The sequence below is a fragment of the Elaeis guineensis genome, chromosome 12, assembly GCF_000442705.2.
Source record: "Elaeis guineensis isolate ETL-2024a chromosome 12, EG11, whole genome shotgun sequence".
Taxonomy (NCBI): domain Eukaryota; kingdom Viridiplantae; phylum Streptophyta; class Magnoliopsida; order Arecales; family Arecaceae; genus Elaeis; species Elaeis guineensis.
Window position 1 is genome coordinate 100,305 of NC_026004.2, and position 23,919 is coordinate 124,223.

At 37.9% G+C, this 23,919-nt stretch overlaps 1 pseudogene; it reads left to right on the forward strand.

Annotated features, from left to right (window-relative positions):
* LOC105053502 (4-hydroxy-3-methylbut-2-en-1-yl diphosphate synthase (ferredoxin), chloroplastic-like) overlaps positions 1-23,432 on the forward strand; it is a 40,107-nt pseudogene extending 16,675 nt beyond the window's left edge.
* Positions 23,433-23,919: the final 487 nt, after the last annotated feature.

A 23,919-nucleotide genomic window follows, 5' to 3' on the forward strand; every position in this document is an offset into this window, starting at 1 on the left:
TCAACTACTTGTCTTAGACACCTATAGGTTAATTGGTCCAAATAGGTTAGCTTAAGCGAATCAGGCTCAAGCCATCGAGCCAAATTAGGTCCTTGATTAATCAATTCTACTTATAGGATTTAATCGATTTGATCAATAATAATTATATGATCTTAAACTTAATTGACCTAATCTTAATCAATACTTGACTTGATTTGATCAATTACTTAATCAAATTAAATCCATTATATTCAAATCAAAAAATCTAGATGCAATCTAATTACATGACCTAATTTTTGGTTTATCCATGATCAAAACCTTCATGCATAAATACAAATTTCAGATTCTAAAACTAAATTTTAGATCTAAATTTTTTGTATAAAAGATAAGTTTTAAATCATAAAATTAATTTTTAAATTTAATATACAAGCATATATCTCATATATGTATGTAAATTCATATCTAAATAAAAATTCAGATCATAACATGATATCATATATCTCATATATAAATTATGAAATATATTGAAACTAATTTTTAGACCTAAATATGCAACCATATATCTTATATATGAATCATAAATTAAGTCAAAATAATTTTCAGATTTATGCATGCATCTAGATATCACATATATATAAACTAGAAACCTATCTAGAACAAATTTTAGATCTATGCATGCCTTCACATATCGAATATATGAACTAAAAATTAAATCTAAAAAAAAATTAGATTCAGAGCTATCATCTATACATCTCATGTATCAAAAAAAAAATCAGATTTTAAATTTTTTTTCAAAAATATGTATGTCAATTTTATGCATATGAAACTTGTGGCTTTGATACCACTGTTGGAATTTTATATCAGAATATGTATGTGTATTTTAATTTTTTTTAAATAATATAGCAGAATAAAAGATGAAAATATCTTTTAATTTAAATCATGCATACATAAAATATAGAACATCTGGATCTACTTCATATACTGAAATTGAACACATGCTGAATTTTATGCTGAAATTAAATATATGATCGAATCATATACTTATTTCATAATTTTTTTCTTCAAATCTAGATCTAGAAGAGAGTAGATTCTTTTTTAGCCATGTAAGTATCTGACCTCTATGGATATCCACTTAGGATCAGCCTAGAATATCCCTCTTTGGTATTGATCTTTTTTCTCCAAGAACAATCACCCTACGAATCTGAACAAAGTCTGGATCACGATCAAGTCTTTGATCCTTTTCTTAATCTTTTTCTTCTCTTCTTATCTTGCTCTTCTTTCTTTAATTATGAAGCAACCAAGATCTGAAAATCAGCAAAGAAAAAGAGACATCCAAGCACCTCTTGGGCATGGAGATGGAGGATGCCCAACCTTTGGGCATTGGAACTAGAAGGGAAAAGAGAGGGAGAGGCATAGGGACTCTTGGGAGGTATGGGGGCTGCTGAAATTTTGATGTAAAGAGCCTTAGAAAAGGTCTCTTTAAATAGATAAAAGGTTTGAATACTATTCAAAATTAAATAGTCTCTTAATACAAATCCTACTTGCATTAAGAATCCTTGTAGCCTTAGATATTTGACTCCCGACATCTATTAGGCGCCAACTATTAGAGCCTTCGCATCTACTTTTTCATATGCCACATGGGGCCTAGGAGACACCCCATGCTAGTCCCACACGTCCTCTTTTAGGTAGGCACGCCCAACTTGATCAAATCAAGTGGTACCCTATGCAAAAAATCAAAGAAATTAATTAAGGATTGGAACCCTTAATGCATATGATCCAAAATCCTAGGCACCCAATAATTGAAGTTCAATGAATCTAATGTATTTAGATTATTAGCAGATAATAAACTTGAATTAATCTTATCAAATAAAAAATTTAAGTGTCAAGAAAAAATTAGGTTCAATCATATGTTAGCAAGATTATCTTAAACCCAAAAGAGTTTCTCTCAATCCAATTGAGACTTCATAAGTTCAATTTCTTATTCTAGATCTAATTCTTTTGTTGTGTGATCTCATAGGTTCAATTCTATCTAATAGTGAGATATACTATGATCTCTATCATAGTATTATTGAAATACTTTTCAATAGATCGAAATAATTTTATTCTAACTCATCAACAATTATCGATCCTGAGCAATCCTAGTGGGCACTCATAATTCATCTGTGACATCTAGCAGTATATAGTAGCAACCTAGTAGAACTGAAATGAAATCTCAAAGTGTAGTTCATATGTGATTCAATTCCTCTAACGTGAGTTTCGACTAGATGGCAGGTCATGGATAAATCGTCAAACCTCATCATCAGTCATATAATAAATTTGATTAGCTTAAGTCCAATTATGATCCTTATGAAAAAAATTTTTCATCAATCACACTACTATGGCCACAGACTCTCAGATTTAGCCTCTCAAATCTTATAAGACTACTTCTCTCTATCAAGATCGATAGATTCTATCTAGATATGCATCCTACTGCTATAGTGGACCAACTTTTATCAACATCCACTGCAAGATCTTAATAAGACTATGTTTATGTGTCAGTCAAATTTTAGTAGCCTCACTGCGAGCAGTCATACCATCGTAGGTCAAAAGATCATTCACACAACTACAACATCAAGATGAATATTGATGATCGATTAGAAATCTAAGTGATCTCTCATATGATCATGCTCAATACTAGTTGTTCTTTAACAACTATCTACACTCATCGCTTAGTGTCTCTACACATTAGACCAGAGACTCATCTATCTTGAAAGAAGTGATCTATGCGTCGGTCTATCTAGATCGATCACCATCCTCATGACAATACTATGATCAGGAGTATTTAGGAATTAATTATACATGTCTCTAATTTTCAACACCTTAAGAATATATATCAAAGTATTAATTTTATGAATGATTCAAGGATACATCACTCTTGAATAAAAATTAAATTTATCCATTTATTGATCAAATCAATATATTAAGTATAAAATTATGTCCTATACTTATTATAATATGTCAGCCGTATTGACTTCTAGAACATACATCTAACAAATCCATCTAAGATTGAATGCAACTGTAAACCTATTATTAGGATGCGCGATGTTATCCATGCTACTAGATGTATCGAGGAGCAACTATCCTGCCCTACCACTAGAGCCTTCATAATTAAACGGCCACCCTATGGAATTGCTTGTTCAGACCAAATCCAAAGGAGAGATGATCAGGGTAAGGCATCAAGTCAGAATGCTACAACACCTTCAATAATCTCGAATAAGAAATGAGAGAACAAGCAAGGCTAAGCCAGCTGCTCAAAATCCTTATACACGACATATGCCAGATATCTATTATAGATGCACATAACTAGGGCACAGATCAAACCAGTGTCCATAATCAAGAATGAATCATCAAGCCAATATTGGTATTATCATGGAGGGTGAAGATCAAGTTGAGCAACACTATGAAGATGAAGCATATGATGAAGATATGAATGAAGAGGTCAACTATGGAGATATCGGTGAAAGCCTTGTAATCCAAAGGGTTCTTTCGAACGAAAAGTAAGAGGACTCCCAAAAGCACTATATTTTCAAGATCAAATTTACTTGCCAAGAGAAGATATGCAATGTTATTATTGATAGCAATAATACAAAAAATTTGATTTCATAATGTATAGTTGACAAGCTCCACTGAAAATCATGAAGCATCCATCTCCTTGTTCCCTTGGATGGATCAAGAGAAGATCGCAAAAAAAAGTGACACAACAATGCTTTGTTTCTATTTCTATAGGATGGTCTTACAAGGATGTGATTCTCTGTGATATCATTGATATTGACCTGTGCCATCTGTTACTTGAAAAATCTGGCCCCAATAAAAGAGGACCAATCCAAAGCTTCTGAAAAAATGGAGGGAAAATCTATCTTAATAATCAAAGATCTTCAACTTGAGCTAGAGGATGGAGAAGATATGTATGCCCTAGTATTTTCAGAAGAGGAACTACAAACCAGTGGTATTCTTAAGGAGATTATGCCTCTTGTGGTTGTGGAGGAATATCAAGGTATCATGCCTAAAGAGCTACCCACTGGATTTCCACCTATGCGAGAGATTCAACATCAAATCGACTTAGTACCTGGTTCTTCTTTACCTAATCTAGCTCATTATCATATGAGCCTGAAGGAACATGAAATTCTTCAAGAACAAGTGGAGGATCTCCTACAGAAGGGCTTGATTTAGGAGAGTTTAAGTCCTTATGCCATACCTGCATTGTTAGTGCCAAAAAGGGATGGCAGCTGGAAGATGTGCATGGATAGCAAAGTCATTAACCGGGTCACTATCAAATACTAGTTTCCTATCCCATACTTGGATGACATGCTGGATATGTTGGAGGGAGCAAAAATCTTCTCCAAAATTGATCTCAGAAGTGGGTACCATCAAATTTAGATTAGACTAGGAGATGAGTGAAAAACTACTTTCAAGATCAAGGAAGGATTATATGAATGGCTTGTTGTGTCATTCGGACTTTCTAATGCCCCCAACACTTTTATGCAGTTGATGACTTAGGTTTTGAAACCCTTTATTGACAAGTTTATTATTATTTATTTTCATGACATCCTTGTGTACAGCAAGACTCCACTAGAGCATCTAGAGTACTTGAGATTTGCGTTTGCTGTTCTATGGGAGACTACACTACTCTATGTGAATCTGAAGAAATGTAGCTTCTACATTGATAAACTTGTATTCCTTGGCTTTGTTGTCAATGCCAATGGGATTCGAGTTGATAAAGAAAAGATGAAGGCAATTCGAGAGTGGCCTACACCAAAGTAGTAGCGGACGTTTAAAGCTTCCATGGATTAGTTACTTTCCATAGGCGCTTCATGAAGAATTTTAGTAGTATTGCTGCCCCTCTCATAGAGTGCCTGAAGAAGGGTCCATTCAAGTGGAATAATGAAGCTAAGCAAAGCTTTACCCTATTAAAAGAGAAATTATCTACACCACCTATATTGGCGCTTCCGGACTTTAGCAAACTCTTTGAAGTCGATTGTAACACTTTTAATATTGAAATTGGAGTAGTTCTATCTCAAGAAGGCAAACTAATGGCATTCTTTAGTGAGAAATTCAATAACTTGAGAAGGCGATGGTCTACCTACGAACAAGAGATGTACGCGGTGGGCAGAGCATTACAACATTAAGGACACTACTTGAACCAAAAGGAGTTTATTCTTTATACTGACCATCAAGCATTGAAGTACATCAAGAGTTATAGAAATATGAACAAGATGCATGCAAGGTGGCTTGAAATACTAGAAGAGTATACTTATGTCTTGAAGCACAAATCTGGCTAATAGAATAAAGTGGTAGATGCATTAAGTAGAAGGACTACACTACTCATTAGATTTGATTATCTGAAGGACTCATATGCCACTAATGAAAATTTCCAACAAGAGTAGAAAAAAATGCATGATGAAACAACAAAATAATCCGCACATACAAGATGGATATTTATTTAAAAGAAACTGTTTATGTATTCCTCCTAGTTTGCTATGGGAACACATTATCAAAGAGTTGCATTCTGGAGGCATGGCTGGTCACTTTGGAAGAGATAAAACTATTGCTTTAGTGGAGGAGAGTATTATTGGCCTCAGCTACGTAAAGAGGTTCGCAAGTATGCAGGGAGGTGTGATATTTGTTGATGTGCCAAAGGACAAGCTCAAAATATGGGTCTTTACATGCCATTACCTATACCATAAGCACCATGAGAGGATATATCTATGGATTTCATATTGGGACTCCCATGAATTCAATGAGGTATGGATTTTATTTTTGTAATTGTTGATAGATTTTCAAAGACGACGCATTCCGTTCCTTTCAAAAAGATAGCTGAATGCTACCAAAGTAGCCAACTTGTTCTTTAGAGAAATTGTTAGATTGCATGGCGTGCAGAAAACTTATGGAGTCCTTGGAAATCAGAGCATTTATTATAAATCAGGTATTTCCAAGGAGATAATGGAGTCCTTGGAAATCAGAGCATTTATTATAAAGGGAGGATCAAAAAATGAAAGCTTATGGTATGTTACTTCATTTCGCTTGCATAATCAATAAACACAATCTTGCATATATAAGCTCTAGTCTTATCATGTGCTTTATAAATAGAAGCAAGAACAAATGAATGATCATCCTTTTTCATTGCCAGAAACCACCAGAATTTGAATTTTTTTTTTTATTAGTTTTCGTTTTGCAGAATGTCGTAAGAAGGGCCTCTAATATATTAATTTTCTTAAGGATTAAATTCTTTAACTTTGCAGAACAAATGATGCTCATCTTGTACAAGCATGTAAAGAAAACACACATAAGGAAGTTGTAAGAAAATGGAAAGTGTGCAGTTTGTCGTGCATATTTGCTTCCATGGTGCAAGTGAGAAAGTACAAAAGTAACTCATAACAGTAATACATACATATATATATATATATATATATATATATATATATATATATATATATATACATACATACATATATATATATATATATATATACATACATACATATATATATATATATATATATATATATATATATATATATATATATATATATATATATATATATATATATATCTGTGTGTGTGTTAATAGCTAAACAATCGTTCATAGAGTCTTCACCCAACTTTTCAATTTTCATGTGCTGGATCTCTAACATGACTCATCTGAAGTGCAAAATCTTCAATTTTTTTTCTCATATGTGGTTCTCTTGGTGAGATATGCCATTTGTTTGTCAAGCACAAAATCTTATTTCATGAGACCTTCCCACTTCGCCAACCCAACCCAAGAAGAAAAAGAAAAAAGAACTAAGAAGAGAGGAGCAAAAGCAATGTTCACAAATACCTTTGGAAAAAAAAAGTATTGCACGTTTTCCATGATCTTTCTTATACCCAGCACATACGTAATAAATTCCCTTATGACACGTGTGTATTTAATCCCTATGGCATCAAGATGTATCAGACATGAGGTTAACTTCCTCTCGCAGAAGAGAGTTAATCAAGGATGGTTTATTTGATTGACTTTATCTTATACCACTATTAGTGAATGTAGCCTCAAAAGCCTGTTTTGCTACAGGAGGGGTTGGGGGATGCAATCCGGGTCTCCCTCACAGAACCACCAGAGGAAGAGATTGAGCTTTGCGGAAGACTAGTTAACCTTGGCATGCAAGCTACAGATGTTCAGAAGGGAGTTATAAGTCTCTTTTCTGTCCTGCATTTTGCTGTTTTGCTCAACTGAAACAGGCTTTAACGAGCATTTGTAGGCTGGAGTTATTATTCTATTAAAACAGACATACTATATGTATGTGTATAGCTGCATGCATGTCTCTTTGAAACATAAAGTATATCAAATAATGCTTTTTGATAGGTCCCTTTTGAAGAGAAACATAGATGTTACTTGGATTTCCACTGTAGAAGTGGCCAATTACCAGTGCAGAAGGATATTAGCCTTGAGTTGATTCTTCAGTTAGTGCACATATTCAAATCCTATTGATTTTTCTTCCTTCTGATGATATAAGGGGAAGAGGTGGATTACCATTGGATAAGTTGAAGGTAAGTTTTGGCTTTGTACATTCTCCATCAATATAGGGGTCATTGCTTGATGCAATGGTATAAGGCTTGGGCTGAAAAGCACAATGACATGGTTGAAGTCCTAGGTAGATACTGTGGAAGAAAAAAATGCTAAATGTTAGGTCTGCCCATAGTTTGCCCCTCCCAGGACCCCGATTGCTAGGGCCATAAGTGGGTAATATGCATTCTCCATTAATATTTGTCTCATGTCACTTTTCCTATTATCGTAATGGTCTACAAATTGAAATACGATGTTTAAAACATCTTTAATTATGAAATATCATGCAACTCTGGTATATTCATGTTGGGGTAAGTCAATCGACCCCCGACTCAAGTCAACCAATCCCGACTTCGACTCAACAAAAGCTGACCGACCGAACATACAACTCTGACTATTCTTCGACTGACTGGATAAATCATATCGACTCATTATCGACAGATCGACTGACATTCGACTACTACCGATCAACAGCGAATAACTTGAATAATCTTCGACCCATGACCGTCGGCACATTAGAACTACTAGCCGATGGTTCGTTCAGACCTTCTACTGACATATCAACACTACCAATGTATAGTCGGCCAATCTGTTCCATATACTATAACCACTATGAACGGTTATCGACTACGTGTCACGATAATTAGTGAGAATTAACAACCCACTAACTCCACAATTATGATCCGATAATTTAGCGTCATAAAAAGTTGGACCACGTGCTCGACGGTTACATCAGAATTATTTATAAAAAGAGGATAAGTGAACAACATCGGTAACACACATCTAAACCAGAGCTTTATTACTCTCGACATTCATAAATCTACTATTTACCAATTTTCTCTCTGACTTAAGCATCAAAGGGTCTCCGTCAGACACAACTTCGATTTGTGAGGACGTTATTTTACAGATGCTCATCATCGGCGACAGATGATAGAGAGTTGGCCGTAACAGATTGGCACATCAGGTAGGGAAAAAATTTGCAATCGATCATGTCGAAAATCAAAGCCCAACTTTTAACTGATTCGGTGAGGCACTCTTCCCACCGGAGAGATCCTCCTCCCCCACCTCCGATAGTAGAGCCTAGTTTCTCGCATCCCATGATCACCACGGACGCTCAGATTGCTGCACTTGTGTAGCAGATGAATGTTTTGACAGAGACGATCAAAAATCTCCAACAGTAGCAAACCCAGCAGCAACAGCAGCCATCGGTGGAACAACTGGTGGCACAGTCGGTGCTTTCCAAGCACAGCCACTGTCCTCCACGGTGATCACCTTCTTCCTCCTCGGAGCGCCCATCTCGGCACTCTCATCGAGACGAACGATCATATTCTCGGCACTCTCATCGTGCCACCCACTACTCACGGTGTTCCTCCTCTCCTTCTCATCTCCACAGCATTAGGAAGGAGAAACGACCGCGGATGCCTTCTGCTTCTCCTTCAAGCTCGTTAGGGGGTTTCACTTCCAAAGTCTCCCAGCAATGACGGTTGGACGATTATGAATGCAAGTTCCAAGAGATTGACTGCCGACTCGTTCGATTTTAAGTGAAAGGTCGGAAGTCCTCTAGTGACTATGACTTCCACACCACCTAGCCTCTCTCTCAGTACATCTTGGATGAATCGATTCCATCTCGATTCAAGATGGATCAAGATGCCGCAAGTGGAGCCATACGATAGCTTCACCGACCTAATCAACTACCTGGAGAGCTATAAAGCTCTCATGATGATCCAGGGGGCAATCGATGCCCTCTTATGCATTGGCTTCTTAATAACTCTTTGAAAAGCTGCTCGAATCTGGTATTTCGGGCTTCAGTCAGGAAGCATCGATTTCTTCGAGTAGCTCGAACATTCTTTCGTGATCCACTTCAGCACTAGTCGAAGACCACCACGAACATCTGACAGTCTCTTCTCAGTCAAACAAGGAGAGACTGAGACATTAAGAGACTTTGTGGCCCATTTCAACACGACCACACTTGAGGTCAAGAACCTCAATGAGGACATGGCTATATCAACCATGAAAAGAGGTATGAGGGGATCCAAATTCTCTTACTCTTTAGATAAAACTCTTCCTCGGATCTATACTGAACTTCTCGAATGTGCATACAAATACATTCGCATGGATGAAGTTGCTTCTGATCGACGCAAGACAGAAGGTAAAGGTCAGAAGAAGAAATAAAAGAAAAATGAAACTCCAACCGAATCAAGTTGGCCGACTATCAATAAGTGAGCTTCACCTCGATAACGGAGTCTGAAGTCAAATTATAGCAGGTATGACTCCTACACTTCTCTTACTGCTCCTCATGCGTAGATCTTGATGGAGATCGAAGGAGCAGAATACTTACGACATCCCCCATCGATGAGAGCACCATCAAGGAGTCGAGACAGAAAGAAGTACTGTCAGTTTCATCGTGATCATGGTCACGATACTGAACAGTGCATCCAGTTTAGGGATGAGATAAAGATCCTGATCCGATGAGGCTACCTAAAAAAGTATCAAAGGAATCAACCAACTCAACTTCCTGCTGACCGACAACCTCAGCCACAAACTGAGGAGACTATCAACAATCGACCAATGGCAGGAGTAATCAATATAATCTCTGAGCAACCAAAGAACTAGGGGGCAGACATTTGAAAAGCTTCTTCAAATGATGAATCGATCTCAATCGATGATTCGAAAAGCTTCTCCAAATAATGACTATACTCTTCTACAATGGAGCAGTTTATGATCATATTTCGGATCAACAAAATAATCTACAACAGTATTTCTCTATAGCAGAACAATGCCTACTCGACTATGATTGTGCGGAACAACTATTCCACAAACCTGGAATGCCGACGACTTGAAGACATATTATCAATAAAATTATCCATGTATACATTGTTTGGAATGAAATACAGAATTCAGAATCACAAGTCTTGGTCGACTACGGAATGATTTTGAACTGATAGGTGAACAGTCGACTTCTATCAACCATCGACTGTACACCGACTTTTATTGTAAAAGCCGAACTACTTACTATACTTCAACTCAGAATTTACCTCAGTTTTCTACGGTAAAAATCGACATTAATCATATCGGCTTTCACTATAAAAGCCATAGTACCGACTATGTCTCGGTATTAAATATACTTCGATTTTTCACTGTAAAAGTTGATTATAGTCGAAAGACTGTCATGCTGACTTAGTCCTAACTAAGTAGAACATTATGCCAATACGATCAAGGTCGGATTGAAATTATACCGACTTGGCTATGGTCAGTCGAAGGATATTCGGCTTGCCACCGATTATCAAATGACTTAACATACAAACCTGACTAAACATCGGACCTAGGGTATTCACCTTATTATCATTTATCCTAATTCTTAAAGTATGTCAAAATAACTATATGACTGACGGATGATTCTATAAGTCCTATCGAATGTTCGGTTCTCTGATTGACGTTCGGTAGCTAAATAACTATGCATTGCAGACAAGTAAAATCAGACAAGCAAAATGAAGTCTTACCTTAGAAAATTCTTTTCATTCATTATAAAGAAGAGATTACAAAATTGGACCGAAGTCTGATTACAAGTGTTTGACTACAAAAGAAAAAAAAAATAAAAATACACCGATCATCAGTCACCACCTTCATCTCTTTGCTCTGGAGTAGCTTCGGAGACTTGGACGACCTCTGGTGTTGTCGGCATCCTTCCTTCAGCCGGCACTGCATCTTCTTCAGCAACTCCATCTTCTGATCCTGGAGGGACGATGCTGCTCAAGTCGAGATTCGGGTATAATTTTTCGATCGCATCTCGATCATCTTTATATCCGATGCAGTAGGAGGCGAATCCGCCTTCGAGGATCTCTTCTTTAAATTTTTTTGAATTTTTGAAGTCCTCGATTGCCCGACTCAACGCCTCCCTCACTGACTCTGCTTCTGCCTTCACCAACTCAGCATCGGCTCATGCAAAAGATGACTCCTCTTCGGCCAGTGCCAACCTTTTCAGGCTGGTCCGATGTCATCCACATTCGGCTTGGAGTTCAACAATACATCCGTCTCGTTCCCATCGAAGTCGATGGATGGAGTGTTTCTTGCTCTTAACCCGCAGCTCAATAATCAAAATATTTTAATGAGCTGACTCAAGCTCAGCTCCAGAAGATTCTAAGTCATCAGTCAATCGGGAGACTTTCTGCTGAAGCTTGGCCTCCCGTTTAGCTACCGACTTAAGTTGCTCAAGGACAACCACTTTCTCAGCATCGACGGCCGCCACCTTATTCATCCATATCCGACAGAAGTCATCGAACTTCACATAGCCGGCTTTTAGGTCAAACATGTCATGGACCAACTGCAGATAGAAAAATAAAAAAAATAAAAAAAATAAAAATAGCTTACCCCGAGTATCATCGGGTAGAAGGACACGAACATCTCAGCCACCGTCCGATTTCTTCGACTCTCCAGTCGGTCGGGAGAAGAGTGGCTTGAATGAGCCGCTTAGCCAATGTCGGATTGGCTAGAGCCGACTGATCTCTGGGCACTCTAAGGTCGAAGTAGATCGTGTGGCCCTTCGACGTTGCATCATCTGTCGAAGTCACTAGAGCCTTTCTCTGATTTTCTATCGGCGGCCCCACATTCGAAAGTGAGGGGAAGCTTGAACTTGACTGCGCCAAAGAAACTCCTGTTGAAGGACCAACCAGTGCAACTGCAGATTGCTCAGGCTCGGCCGCAGGCTCCACCTCAGCTCGAACTTCCTCGATTGATGGAGCTACCGATGTTGCTGCGGTAGCTCCTTCTCTTGTTGCTCCTTCTCCAGATGGTGCAATGGGAAGCACTATCGGAGCTGATAGCGCCAGGACCAGCTCAGGAACCGATGCAGATTGTACATTGAGTTCCCCAACCAGCATTGAAGCAGCAGTTGGAGCTTGCATTGAAGCAATAGCTGGAGCTTGCATTGAAGCAGCAGCTCAACCTGGCGTTGAAGTAGTTGCTCGACTCTTCTTGAATGGTCGAAAAGGATCAGCTTTGGACACTGTCCTCTTCCTCACAGCATGTTGACGAATATCGACACTTGACACCCGCGCCCTCGGCTGCATGGCTGCAATCGGCACAAAAGTCAGTACAATCCAAAAACAAACAAAAGAAGAATAAAGTTGGAAGTAATCGACTATATTATAGCTAAGTTAGTGACCGAACTGAGGCCGACATCATAGAGAGCTTGTTCGGTCATAAGCTCCCTCTATGGCAGGACCGCCATATCCTTCAGCCGATGGAAGTCCTTCTGATCGTCGACCTCTACCTGACTGTAATCATTGGGGCTGATTCTTGGATCGCCCCAGCGAGAAGGAAAGCCCCAAGGAAGAGAAGAAGAAGCAAAAAAGAACTGATTTTTTCATCCATGAATGGATGATGGAAGATCGATAATGAAAGAAAGACCTTTTCGAAAGTTGAAGAACCACCAACCATTGGCCTTTGGATGAGGTTGGAGGATAAAGAAAGCACAAAAAAGGGAAGGACGAGGTTCGATCGACAGTAACCGACATAACAGAGCAAAACTGATTATTAGCTAGATCGAATTTGGTGCCAGCTGGGCAGGACAAAGACTATAGTAGTCTAAAATATTTCGAACGAACTCTAGAATCAAAAATTGAAGATCCATTCAAAGATTTTCGACATAAAAAGTTATCTGACCTGAAGGAGGGCATTCATCCGACCATCGGCACCAAAGGCGAAGAGCTGAAATTACTTCGGGATGCGATACTGCTCCTGAAGCCGATCAACGTTCGGTTCCAAAAGTGAAGAAGCCTCCACTTCTGAGCTCAACGGGGAGTCATCAGTCAGATTCTCTGACCGACCATCCTGGGAGGAGGAACCCCTAGCCATTGGAGAAAAGACAACTAAAGACGGAAGGCTCAAAAAGACAGAGACTTAACCTAAAACTCAAAGAAGAAGAAAACAAGGAAAAGAAGTCTTCAGATGCTGGGACGATTCTCCGGCAGAGCTTCCGTAGTAAAGAAGATAAATAAAAAATAAAAAGTTGATTGAAAGCGACCCCATATATATAGGATCCCTCAATGGTCAGGATCAAAGCACCCAAATCAAGATCTCACCAAATATTGACACGTGGTGACATCTGAGCCAACCATTAATCGGACGATTCGACGTACCTACTCTAGATCGAGCCACGTCACCACTATCCACGTGAACAGCTCTGACCCAATGATATTTGAACACATGGCAAGGATCTACTTGTCAGAATCATATCATCCGGCATCGAATCATCTTATCGAAATGATGTCTGACACTGACATCTGATACCGAATCATCCTGTCAATATGATAGTCTAATGATGGTTCTGTACTCATCGAAATGACAAAACAGTCGATGCTCATATCCTGAAAAACTAGCAGCCAAATCAAGGTTCGATATGACACAAAATAACTCCCTTCGTCCAATGTGACAAAACCACCTGGTGTCACACAACGGGTCACCTTGGACTTGGGAGTGGGAGGCAATTATTGGGGTAAGTCAATCGACCCCCAACTCAAGTCAATCAACCCCGACTTCGACTCAACAAAGACTGACCGACCGAACATACAACTCCAACTATTCTTCGACTGACTGGATAAATCATACCGACTCATTGTCGACAGACCGACCGACATTCGGCTACTACTGATCAACAGCGAACAACTTGAATAATCTCCAACCCATGACCATCGGCACATTAGAACTACTAGCCGATGGTTCGCTCAGACCTTCTACCGACATATCAACACTACCGATGTATAGTCGATCAATCTGTTCCACATACTATAACTGCTGTGAATGGTTATCAACTACGTGTCACGGTAATTAGTAGGAATTAACAACCCACTAACTCTACAATTATGATCCGATAATTTAGCATCATAAAAAGCGGACCATGTGCTCGACGGTTACATCAGAATCATCTATAAAAGGAGGGTAAGTGAGCAGCATCGATAAGATACATCTGAGCCAGAGCTCTGCTACTCTTGACATTCATAAATCTACTGTTCACCAATTTTCTCTCTAACTTAAGTATCGGAGGGTCTCCGCCGGATAAAACTCTGGTCTGTGAGAATGTTGTTTTGTAGGTGCTCATCACCGACGACAGACGACAGAGAGTTGGCCGCAACAATTCACAAGCAGGAATCACATTTATACAGACCGAGTATTTTTTCAGTTCAATCACATTTATCTTAGTTACTTATTTTAGGTATATAATATATATTTCTGGGTAATTTGAGGCTCTCTTCCTCTCTCAAAATTTATTGGCAAGAACTGTTCTTCTGCTTCAAGATTTCATATTGACCAATGATTTCTTGATTACATATATAGCATACCCTCGATGGTTAGGTTATTCATAATTTTCATGTTGATGGTAGTTTCTTTTTACCTCCTTTCCCAGGTGACACAAGTTCTTTACAACTCCCTTGCAGCAAAGCTTGTTGTTGGCATGCCATTCAAGGTTTATGAATCTTACTTCATTGCTGACTTTGAAATCCATTTAAAGAAGTAAATAGTGTTATATTTAACATATCTGGTACAAATTTCAGGATATGGCAACAGTAGACTCAATTCTTCTGAGAGAGCTTCCATCAGTAGAAGATGTGTAACAACCCAGTTACTTGGGCCTGTAGCCCAGACGGCCCAACAACAAAAAAAAAAATTACAGAGGAGGAGGAGGACTCCTAACCGGAGTCTTCTTCCTCTCTGTTTCTGACGAAATCGGACTCGAGGAGTCCGGCTAGGGTAGGAAACCTCCTCTATAAAGATTCCCCGTTCCCCTTTAGGATTTTACAACAAAAATTCCGAAGAAAATCGAGGGATTTGAGAGATTTTCTCAAGGAATACCGTGGGTGGTTGATTGGAAGAAAGGGGGGGTCGTCGGAGCTATCTTTGGATGGCGGAGCAAGGTATTCCTCTTCTCTTTTTTATTCTCTGATCACCAGTGTATTTGGAAGCCGGCGAGGTGTCGGTTCGGGCTCAAACAAGGATACCCTGTTTGTGTGATCTTTTCTGCCGTCGGCAACAGAGATGGTGGCACTGCCACCGACAGGGTAGCATCACCGTCGTCGGGACGCTACCGGGGAAGGTGGCCGGAGGTGCTCATCTGGTCGGGTTAAAGGGAGATGTTCAGTCAGGGGGCTCGGGTTCTCTGTTTTCGGGTGTGAGGAAGAGGAGAAGAAATTCTTCTCTCTTCTCTAAAAAAAATATATATAATAAAATGTATATATATATACATAAAATATAATTATATATATATACATACATATATATATAAAATAAATAAAAAAATAATAAATAAAAATTAAAAATATATATATATATAAAATATAATTATATATATATACATACATATATAAAAATAATAAAAAAAGGGAGGGGACATGGATAAGAGTCAGATAACCTCAATATATATAGAAAATTTATTTGGTTAAATTAATTTATTTTTGTTTGAAGGAGAACAGTCCAACGACCAGGGGGACAACGAGTAGGGATTGATTTTCTGACTTTAAGGCTGTAAATTTAAATTTTCATTTATCGAGGTAAGAATCATTATACATGATCATCATCACATGTATATATTATTTTACTGATAGTTTTGCATCATTGGATTTGAGATCAATGAATTTATCATATGTAGAATGTTGATATTTACTTGTGTGGTTGCGAGCATGAATATGTTTTCATCAATGTATTTGATGGCATGATTATATAGTTATTACATGTTTATTTTTGAGTACACTACAAAATTTGAATTGATTAATGGTATACGTTCATAAAATAAAATATATAAAAAAAAGGAGAGAATATGATTTGGACTGACCTTGTCATGTGAAATAGCCAGCCAGGAGCTTATGCCTGGGACAGCCTCCACAGATTTATGTGTGGAAGAACTTGATCCGAGAAAGATCATGAATGATTTGATCCGAGAAAGATCATGGCCACTTTGATCCGAGAAAGATCATAAATAGTTCGATCCGAGGAAGATCACAGAAATCGATCCGAATAAAAGATCGTCGCATGATCCTGGTTAGTCCAAAGCCAAAAAGGAATAAAAGGTTGTCAAATCGAAAATGTGAGAAGATACAACAGTTAATATGAAATTCAACAATGAATGAAGATTTCACCTGATGATGTATGATGATACATATGCATATTTGTGACAATATTACAGTTATTATATACCTATGAGTTTTCTCAATTGTACTGGTTTTAGAAATATTAATTTTATCTATTGGCTTGATGTACATGTGCAGTGATTCTTACTGAGCTGGAGAAGCTCATATTTTCCTTCTTATTTTTTTTCAGACTCACAGGATGCTTAGTTGGATGGTTTGGACGAGAGCAAATGAGAACTGAAGCCTTTAGTAATTTAGTTAGCTTAGATTCTCTGATACCAATGAATATTTGAATAATTGTATTGAACAAGTTTACATTTGATTTGAAGTTGTGACTCGGTTGATTGATTGGTAATTACTTGGTTATTTAAAATTTTTAAAAGTGTTAAATTAATAGGCCTTACATGATCCTAGGGTGCTACTCTAGGGTTTGTGTGGCCGTGTCATGTGCCCAACTCAGGTGCTGGGTTTGGGGCATGACAGAGTGGTATCAGTAATGCTGTATGGGTAATTGTTGACCGATTGACGAAATCAGCACATTTCTTACCCTTTCGGATTGGTCTTTTCTTAAAAAGATTGGCAGGCTTGTATATAGAGCAGATAGTATGACTACATGGAGTACCAGTTACTATAGTGTCAGATCGAGATAGTAGATTTATTTCTCAATTTTGGAAGAGTCTTCATAAAGCTCTTGGGATCAAGTTAAATTTCAGTACAGCTTTTCATCCTCAAACTGACGGACAATCAGAACGAACCATACAGATCCTAGAGGATATGTTAAGGGCTTGTGTTATGGACTTGGGCGGTGTATGAGATAATCACTTATCATTGGTTGAGTTCGCTTATAATAATAGTTACCAAGCAAGCATTCAGATGGCTCCTTTTCGAGGCATTATATGGAAGAAAATGTAGATCGCCCATTTGTTGGGAAGAGGTGGGAGAAAGAAAACTGTTAGGATCAGAAATAGTGCAACAGACAGTGGAAAAAGTACACATGATCCAGGAACGACTTCGTATGGCTCAGAGCAGGCAAAAGAGTTATGCTGATAATAGAAGAAGGGAACTGAAATTTCAAGTTGGCAATCATATTTTTCTGAAAGTTTCTCCTACTAAAGGTATCATGAGATTTGGAGTGCGTGGTAAGTTGAGTCCAAAGTATATTGATCTTTTTGAAATTTTAGACAGGATTGGAGAGGTTGCATATCGATTAGCATTACCATCGGCTTTATCTGGCGTACATAATGTGTTTCATGTATCAATGTTGAGAAAGTATATTCCAGATCCAAGTCATGTGGTGAGTTATGAACCTTTGCGACTTCAGAAGGATCTGACTTATGAAGAATATCCAGTACGGATTGTTGACAAAAAAGATCAGGTGTTACGACATCGAATTATTCCTTATGTGAAGATCCAATGGAGCAATCATAGCGAGAGAGAGGCTACATGGGAACTCGAGACAGAAATGAAGATCAAGTATCCACAACTCTTTGAAAACTCAGGTATGTAAATTTCAAGGATGAAATTTTTTTAAGGGGGGGAGATTGTAACAGCCCAGTTACTTGGGCCTGTAGCCCAGACGGCCCAATAAAAAAAAAAATTACAGAGGAGGAGGAGGACTCCTAACCGGAGTCTTCTTCCTCTTTGTTTCCGACGAAATCGGACTCGAGGAGTTCGGCTAGGGTAGGAAACCTCCTCTATAAAGATTCTCCGTTCCCCCTTAGGATTTTACAACAAAAATTTCGAAGAAAATCGAGGGATTTGAGAGATTTTCTCAAGGAATACCGTGGGTGGTTGATCGGAAGAAAGAGGGGTCGTCGGAGCTATCTTTGGACGGCGGAGCAAGGTATTCCTCTTCTCTTTTTTATTCTCCGATCACCGATGTATTTGGAAGCCGGCGAGGTGCCGGTTTGGGCTTAAACAGGGATACCCTGTTTGTGTGATCTTTTTCCTTTTCTGTCGCCGGCAACAGGGATGGTGGCACTGCCACCGACAGGGTAGCATCGCCGTCGTCGGGACGCTGCCGGGAAAGGTGGCCGGAGGTGCTCATCTGGTCGGGTTAAAGGGAGACGTTCGGTCAGGGGGCTCGGGTTCCCTATTTTCGGGTGTGAGGAAGAGGAGAAGAAATTCTTCTCTCTTCTCTAAAATATATATATATAATAAAATGTATATATATATACATAAAATATAATTATATATATATACATACATATATATATAATAAATAAAAAAATAATAAATAAAAATTAAAAAAATATATATATATAATATAATTATATATATATATACATACATATATATAAAAAAAAGGGGGGGACATGGGTAAGAGTCAGATAACCTCAATATATATAGAAAATTTATTTGGTTAAATTAATTTATTTTTGTTTGATAGGAGAACAGTCCAACGATCAGGAGGACAACGAGTAGGGCTTGATTTTCTGACTTTAAGGCTGTGAATTTGAATTTTCATTTATCGAGGTAAGAATCATTATACATGATCATCATCACATATATATATTATTTTACTGATAGTTTTGCATCGTTGGATTTGAGATCAATGAATTTATCATATGTAGAATGTTGATATTTACTTGTGTGGTTGCGAGCATGAATATGTTTTCATCAATGCATTTGATGGCATGATTATATAGTTATTACATGTTTATTTTTGAGTACACTACAAAATTTGAATTGATTAATGGTATACATTCATAAAATAAAATATTAAAAAAAAAAGGAGAGAATATGGTTTGGACTGACCTTGTCATGTGGAATAGCCAGCCAGGAGCTTATGCCTGGGACAGCCTCCACAGGTTTATGTGTGGAAGAACTTGATTCGAGAAAGATCATGAATGATTTGATCCGAGAAAAATCATAGCCACTTTGATCCGAGAAAGATCATAAATAGTTCGATCCGAGGAAGATCACAGAAATCGATCCGAATAAAAGATCGTCACATGATCCTGGTTAGTCCAAAGCCAAAAAGGAATAAAAGATTGTCAAACCGAAAATGTGAGAAGATACAACAGTTAATATGAAATTCAACAATGAATGAAGATTTCACCTGATGATGTATAATGATACATATACATATTTGTGACAATATTACAGTTATTATATACCTATGAGTTTTCTCAATTGTATTGGTTTTAGAAATATTAATTTTATCTATTGGCTTGATGTACATGTGCAGTGATTCTTACTGAGCTGGAGAAGCTCATATTTTCCTTCTTATTTTTTTTCAGACTCACAGGATGCTTAGTTGGATGGTTTGGGCGAGAGCAAATGAGAACTGAAGCCTTTAGTAATTTAGTTAGCTTAGATTCTCTGATACCAATGAACATTTGAATAATTGTATTGAACAAGTTTACATTTGATTTGAAGTTGTGATTCGGTTGATTGATTGGTAATTACTTGGTTATTTAAAATTTTTAAAAGTGTTAAATTAATAGGCCTTACATGATCCTAGGGTGCTGCTCTAGGATTTGTGTGGCCGTGTCACGTACCCAACTCAGATGCTGGGTTTGGGGCGTGACAAGATGTTGATGCTGTGAGAACTCTAATCACTTCTCCTCCTCCTCCTCCTCATGGTGAAGGAAAGAAAACATCATCTATGCGTTTTGGTATCACCAGAGTTGAGAGAATTAATTATTTATTGTTTCTTATTTTACTTCCTCTTCTGATCACTAAGCGAGTTATTGGAATGCTTGGAACTGACTGAAACCTATTTATGTATGATCAGAGGTTAGCTCTTAAAAGGTTGATCGATATAAGTATGGGCATTTTGACTCCCTTGAAAGAACAGCTGACAAAGCCACTTCCTCATGCCACTGTTCTTGTGGACCTCAAGGAACTTTCTAGTGGTGCATACAAGCTTTTGCCAGAAGGTAAGCTACTTCTGATGTACCCTCAGTAAAAGCAAATAAAACTTCTTTTGCTTCATAATTTTTTTCTTCAGCTATCAGCTGATTATGTCAAAAAAATTTTCCTGTTCAGTTGATGCCATTTGTCTTTTAGGCACTCGATTAGCTTGCACCATCCGAACCTTATAAGGAACTGGACAACCTAAAAGATGTTGATGGTATAACAATGTTGCTACATATAGTCTTCCATATGGAAAACACAAGATCAGCAGGGTTCATGCATCAAGGAGGTAATCTTAGTGAACGCATTATCTGGTATTGCAGAGAATTAGTCATCTTCCATCTGGGAATGCCCATCTGTATTTTGTGGCAGGGTCTGTCCTGCTGCTACTTTCACAGCCTTTTTCCTTACCTGTCTGTGTCTCCTTCAACCTAATATTGCATCTCTAAGGCTTTCAAGCTGTCATTTATGCTTATACTTAGAAGTTAGTTGATCTTTTGCCTTCCTGTTTTCATGCTGCAGGCTATTTGAATATTTAGAAGATAATGCACTGGACTTCCCAGCTGTCCATAATATACAATTTCCTGAAGGAATCCACAGGTAACTGCATGATTCTAATGAATCCTTGAGGGAATGGCAGACCAAGTAATTGGTTTTTGTCTTCCTTTATTCATGCTAATCATGTTGTTCACACTTCACAGAGATGATCACTGCTGGGAGCTATGCTGGTGCTCTTTTAGTTGATGACCTTGGGGATGGAGTCCTACTTGAGGCTTCTGATCTTTGACTTCCTGTGAAATACATCTTTTAACTTACTCCCGGGTTGCAGAATGCGCAACACAAAAACCGTCACCTGTTTATTTTAGTGTTGGTTTCTTTCCATCGAGGGAAGCTTGTTAACAATCTTGATTCTCAGACTTGTTGCCTGATTGTCAAGAAATAATTCATGAATAACCTGATTTCAGGAATATGTCCCCATCCTGTGGCCGTACACTCTTTGATCTTCAAGAAATCAGTGCCCAGTTTAGGGAGAAGATGTCCCACTTGCCTGGTGTTTCAGTAAATTAGCAATCCCGTCGTCTGAAGGCATCGATAAAGTTTAGTGGACATTAACAATTTGCTCTTTTTGATGTTGCAGATTGCAATGATTTGTTGCATTGTTAACAGGCCAGGAGAGATGGCCGATGCAGATTTTGGATATGTTGGTGGTGCTCCAGGAAAGATTGACCTCTACATTGGGAAGGTAAGTTTTGTTTCTCCTATTGCAATGACCGCACACTTGCAAACTTCGTTCCATAAATTCATCTGATGATGCAATTAATTCATGAAGTTAATATGTTTTAAGTATTGCATTCAATGTGTGACATTTATATTTTTATAGAAGTTATTTACAGTAAAAAGTTTTGAGTGTCTCACCACTGGAAAATATCTGAGGTTTGAATCATCTCATGGGGTATTTTCCAAATACCCATACTTTGCAGTGTCAAGAGAGGCAGTTTATTGCTTGATAGGGCTTTCTTTTATTATTATTATTATTTTGATGGAAATGGGGCTTCCATTCTTACTGGATGAGACAGGGCTAAGCATTTGATGAATTTAATTAAGGGATATTTTAAGTTCCTAGGAGTTCAGCCCAATTTTTTCAGCATCTTGAAACATAGTTGTGTTGTTACTAAATCTAACTGGAATCTTTTACACTGCCATTTTCAATTCCATTTCACAAATTCTAGTTTGAGAAAATGAATGTTGTACAAAGATGGGACTGCTTCAACCTCGCTCACAAGTTCTAGAGTACCTTGACAAGTCATACATCCTTCTACCTAATTGTTTCATGTTTAGATGGTTTGAAACTGAGTTTTGATTTCTGGACCAGTTTTAGATTCAACAGTAACAGAATTTTCCCCCTAAAAGGTAGAATAAATTCATTAATTGTAAGAACAAATTAGTATAAACAAAACCAGAGAAGCAGATCAATTATGAAAAATGAAAGCTCTCACAATGACTTCCATACATCAGGTGGTGGTGAAGCGAGGTGTTGCAATGGAGCATGCAACTGAAGCATTAATTCAGCTGATAAAAGACCATGGACGTTGAGTTGATCCGCCTGCTGACATGTAAACGTGGACCATGTAGAAAGACTATCAGCAGTTGCATATTTTTTTGCTGAGAAATGCACGTTATGCACCTCGTTCAAACATTTATGTTAAAAAGGTGACTGCCTAGACACATGTGTACGGCAATTCCAATTAAATGAAAAGGTTATACGTTCTATGAATTATTCTTTTGATTGCTTGGATGGCGGTACTATTAATTAAGATGGAGCTGTCGACGATATTTCATCACAGTCTGAGTTGCAGATGCACAGAAAAAATACGAAACTTGAAAATATGTGCAGAGTATCTGAATTGCCATTAATTTCTGTAAACCTGGGAAACATAATATGCACTTTAATGACGTGTATGGGAACATTAAGCTAGTGAATTTCAAAAGGTGGATAAGCTAATGAGTTTCCAAATGCAATGGAAGTTTTACTGTCGTGTTCAGCGTCAAGGCTCCAAGTGTTAGTGAAAGTGACGTGTTTTAAGGACGATAAAATCGCCAGTCATGTTGGCATTAGTCATCTAGGTCATCTGGGGATTTTTTTTTTTTTTTTTTGTGTGTTCTTAAGTTTGGTCACTTCATGATGAAAGACCTCCAACGTAATTCAGCCAAATATCTCATGCTTGGAAAAAAAGTTCCTCACAATTTCACTTCACAGGTTGGAAAATGGGGCTTACGTTAAAATATCCTGTTTCAGGCTAATGATGGAAACACAACATAGAATGGTTCTGCCAAAAGCCATCAAGATGAAGGCATTTGTTTCTGTTAGAGAATTTCATGTCCAAGATTCTTAGATCACAAAATCGTTACTGATGCAGTATTCTGGACACGACATTTCCGCCGTTGCATTGCACAAACTCATGTTAATTGTGTATGTCGCTGCTAAACTTCGGTGAAAACCTCAGTATGATATGATGTCGCGTCTTGCTCCCAGCATAAATTGTTTCTGCAAACAAATCCTCTTACCAGAGTTTATTCGACGGGGGACCTTCAATGTTAAGGCAGCCTAAGTTCAGAGAACAGTAAAAAAAAAAAAAAAAACACGAAGATTAGAGCCGATTATCTGTTAGCAACCATAGAGATTCGCGTGTTGTAACCGCCTTTACGATCCTTAATCTTCCAAATCATTGGTTACAGTTTTTCAGATAATAGTGGGTCGAAATCCGGATTACTTAGTTTGTTATTGATCGATTTATGACTAACCATGCTTTTCAATTCACCTTTAAGTATTATGGGTGGTCATTAGGTACTCATCCGAGTAGATCTAGTAATGTGGAAGAT